This window comes from Cynara cardunculus, assembly GCF_001531365.2.
Source record: "Cynara cardunculus var. scolymus isolate 2C chromosome LG 13, CcrdV1, whole genome shotgun sequence".
In the NCBI taxonomy this organism is placed as follows: Eukaryota; Viridiplantae; Streptophyta; class Magnoliopsida; order Asterales; family Asteraceae; genus Cynara; species Cynara cardunculus.
Genome location: NC_037540.1, coordinates 31,579,194 through 31,583,531, shown reverse-complemented (window position 1 = coordinate 31,583,531; position 4,338 = coordinate 31,579,194).

Below are 4,338 nucleotides of genomic sequence, written 5' to 3'. Positions count from 1 at the left end.
AAAGGGAAAATGTGATTATTTTCCTAAATCTGTTGTCTGCTTTTGAAGATACATGTTGCATTACATGTAATAGTACAAGATTTGTTTTGGAAATTTTTATATGTAGATTTTGTACATATAGTAATCCTTGTACTAGTGGGACCTTATGATGTGAACTATATTTCTATGTAATGAAATATGTAATATACGCAAATGTGGTGTTTGGGGGTGTTACATTGATTTATATAAAATTGGGAGGTTTGATTAACAACTAAGAAAAATATCAATCTTAAGAAGAAGCACAGCGTGCAACAGTTGATTAAGACATTAAACAAATGAATCAGCAAACAGCTGACATAGCATTCCTGTCACAGTTATCTAAAATCAATAAATGATTTTATATAACTGTCACTGTATCAACTATCGGGTCAGACGGCCTCCCAAGAGCACACACTGGTCAAAATGCTATCGATACGATATCATTTATGTTAGACGCCGTGAATCCTAGCACAACACAGTGTTACCATCCTACACCGTAAGAGTATAGCGTTTGTCAGACACTAAAGCTATTTATAGCCTTCTCCTATTACCTCAGGTTTTGAAAGTCAATACATTTTTATACACAAAATTAGTTGTCAATTAATTTTAATGTAATCATCAAATGAAATATTAATCACCTGAAACAAATGGTAGGCTATAATGCTAATAAGACACCTTTATACTTTCACATCGGCTTTGGTCTTAATTTCCCGTTACACCCCAAGCTAAGGCGTTAGCCCATCATTGTTCGGTTTCTTCTCTCGAAGGATGTAAGGACTGAATAATAAATAACTGATACGGAAAAGTAAATTGCAGAAAGTAAATTACAAGAAATGGAAATACTGGAATTTAAAGTACWAGAAATTAAATGACTGAAATATAAACGACTTAAAGTAAATTGCTGGAAATTAAATGACATAAATGTAAATTGCAGTAAAGTAAAGACTGAAATATAAATGACTGAAATATAAAGAGTGAAATGTAAAGGACTGAAATATAAATTATCAATAACTAAATATTATTAATTAATATTAATATAAGTAATGATGGATGACAAGTACTTGATTAGATGAAGAGATGACTAATGAAAACCTTGAAAATAGAGTTTGACTTTGAGGTAGCTTGTAAGACAAGTAACAAAACTTGCAAAACAAGTTTCGTTACAAAAACCGAAAAGGCTACTTGCAAACTCTTAAAAACAAATTATTTAGTCTACATAAATTAGTCGTGAGCCACAAATGATGAAATCCAATGTAAAGCAACAGAGATCGACTAATTCGTAACTCGTCACAAAAGTCAGAAAGCGTAACGTAACTTGGAAATGAAAATAGAAATGAGATGAAGATTAAATATGAGCACTTGAATTAAAACTTGAAAACATATCACAGCTTCACTTCACAAAAGTCGGTTCTTGGTTGGAAGCAAGGAAATTGAAAGCAATAAACGAGAGAATATTTAACACAAAGATTAATTGGAAGGAAGCATCAAAATTGTGTAAATTGGTGAATTGGTAAGTAAACTCAAGCCTTAAGCCTTCTATTTATAGGCTAAGGGAGTTTGCTAAGTGGGAGCCACCTAATAAGACAAAAGGCTCATCAAAAATAGGCTTTGACCAGGCCCAAGGTCGTTGACCCAGCAATCTCTAAGAAGCAGCCCATGAATTCTCTGCCCAGGCAAAAGTGCAGCTCACGGACAGGTACTATAGGATTCTGCCACTCCTGGTCCTACAGGACTGCTGCAGGATCGGGCCCAGAAATCATTAAAAACCTACATAAACAGGGGATTAACATTAGATATACTATATTACTACTAATATATGAAAAAGACATAAAAAGACTCAATAAAGACACTAATGGGCAAATAAAACAAAGGAAGATGGTTAAGAAAATGATGGAATAAGGTTAATAAATTAACACTTATCACCTGGACATCCTTTTGATGAGCTCGCTGATGGTGTCCTCGATAAGTGTCTTGTGTCTTGACTTGGATTGCTGAATGGCTTGTCTGATCTCCATCCATGCGCTGTATCTATAACGGCCAAGGTAGGAAAGGTACTCGGTAACGGCATCAAGATTGTCCCTGGTGATGAGCATTGTTACCAGTGTTCCACAGTCTTTAGAACGTCCGCTGATGCTGACGCTGATAATTGGGCGATGACTGATTCTCTTTTTCAGCTTTGCTTCGATCCATCGCTTGTCCTTTTCCATCAGCTTCAGGTTCTTCTCATGCTCAGCTTCTGCAATTGAAAGAAGTTTAGCCTGGGCTTGGAAAGCGTTCATTGTTTTCTTGGACTTTTTCATGGGAAGGACTTTTTCAGCTAGTGACTTGGCCAGCTTCAAGCTGTCTTTAGTCTGCTTCTTTTGAAGCTCTAGCTCTTCTTCAGCCCTTAATGCCTCGAGTCTTTCAGCTTCAGACAAGAAATCAAACTCACCACCACTAGAGGTACGAAGAGGAATTTTTACTCTATTCTGGTCGAGTGACTCCTCCAGCTGAGACATCTGCTGGTAGGTTGGAGCATAAGAGACGGGTTGATCAGGTACCCGCTCCAGTCTACCGTAGGTTGTTGATGGAATATGAAGTTGATATTTTGAAGTAATCACTACCTGAAAGGTAGAGTCTTCAAACAAAGGTTGTTGAGGGATAATGAACAATACCTTCACGTTTCCTTCTTCAGCGACCACCTTGCCTTTCGACTTGGGGTCCTGGTTCCCTGATGGAGTCGATTCACCTTACCTTTGCTCCCCCTGGGATGCAGAATCCCTAAGGGTAACACCTTTGGTGATGGTTGATGGCTTCTAGAACTTGATGGTAAAGTCATCTTCATCATCATCGTCGTCGTCGCCATCTAGATCATTTCCGGTGTCTGGAATGGTAGGTTCATCATCGTCATCATCATCATCATCATCATCATCATCATCATCATCACCAGCAACAGTGACGGTATTGGCATCATCCCTAGGGATGGCATTGACATCCTCAGCTGGAGTAGCAACTTTGGTGGTCGGGATTACAGGAGCAGCAACCGCTTTAGCTCTCGGAGCCTCAGCTTCAACTGCATCTAAAGCTGATACTGGACCAATGGCCTGAGAAGGGGTAGGCACAACATCGGATGATTCACCAGCGTTGGACCTCATCTCCCCCTCTGGCTAAGACTTGAGAGAATTGGCCAGAGAGTTCGTCCAAGCGCTGACGCTGGAGAACCATTGCATCCTCTAGCCTTTGCAAAGCATTGGCTAGAGTTGTCGTTGCCTCACGCGTCTCATGGAGCTGGGCATGATCATTGACGGAGAAAGAAGGTGTGATCACTGGAGCTGGTTGACGGACATCATCCAGGATTTATTGAAGAAGACCAGTCTGCTGATCAGCAATAGCCTGAGCATCGTCAGCCCTGCTGTGAAGAACAGCAATGGCGTCTTTGTTGGCATGAACAGCTTCTTGGAGAGTCTGGATATGACTCTGAACTTCTTGAACATCCGCCTGGAGGGCAAGGAAGTTCACATCAAGATCACCTTGGTGGGGCATCTCTTGGTGGACTTCGTTGATCCTGCAGAGAACGGTATGAACGGCTGGAAGGAGAAGTTTGATGTCTGATGCCATATCATAGGCATCATCGATCTCTTCATCTCCTCCATCATATTTCTCTCTTTCTTCCTCTTCCACCTCTTAAGCATCAAACGGATGCATCGAAGAAGGACCTGCAAAAGAAGAAGTGTGAGCTGAGGGCTCAAAGTTAGAAGAAAAGAAAGGGTAGGAAGATGAAATACCTGAGGGGCCATCAGTGACATCTAAAGGATTGTCACTGGCGTTAGCAAAGATGTCCTCGAGAGTATGGACATCTATATGCAGAGGAGCATCGAGAGGAGCAACCTCAGGTCCAGTGGTGCGCGTCTTAGTATCAGGAAGGACAGTCGTTGATACATCATCGACATGTGTAAAGACCAAGGAAGTAAGAGAAGAGAAAATGGTCGAGAAGAGACGTGGGTGTTCAGTGGTGGTGGCACTGATATTCACACTTTCAGTGATTTGGGTCACTGAAGTGGTTGGTAAAGGTACCACTGATACGATAGTGAAGGAAGAAAATCACTGAAGAGCTAGGAGGATTAGCAGAAGATGCCTTGGGGATAAGGCTAGTTTTAATAACTGAAGCCTGTTGAGAGGCTCCAGCTAGAGACGTGGCTGTCCCTTTTTGGACTTCTTGGCTCTCTGAGGAGAACCAAGAGTTGGTTGAGAGGGTCGTTTTGAAGGGGTTTTGGTGGCTTGGCAAGACGAGAGGGGGTTTTCCCTTGTCATGGCCACCTAATGAGAAGAAGTAGTGATGGA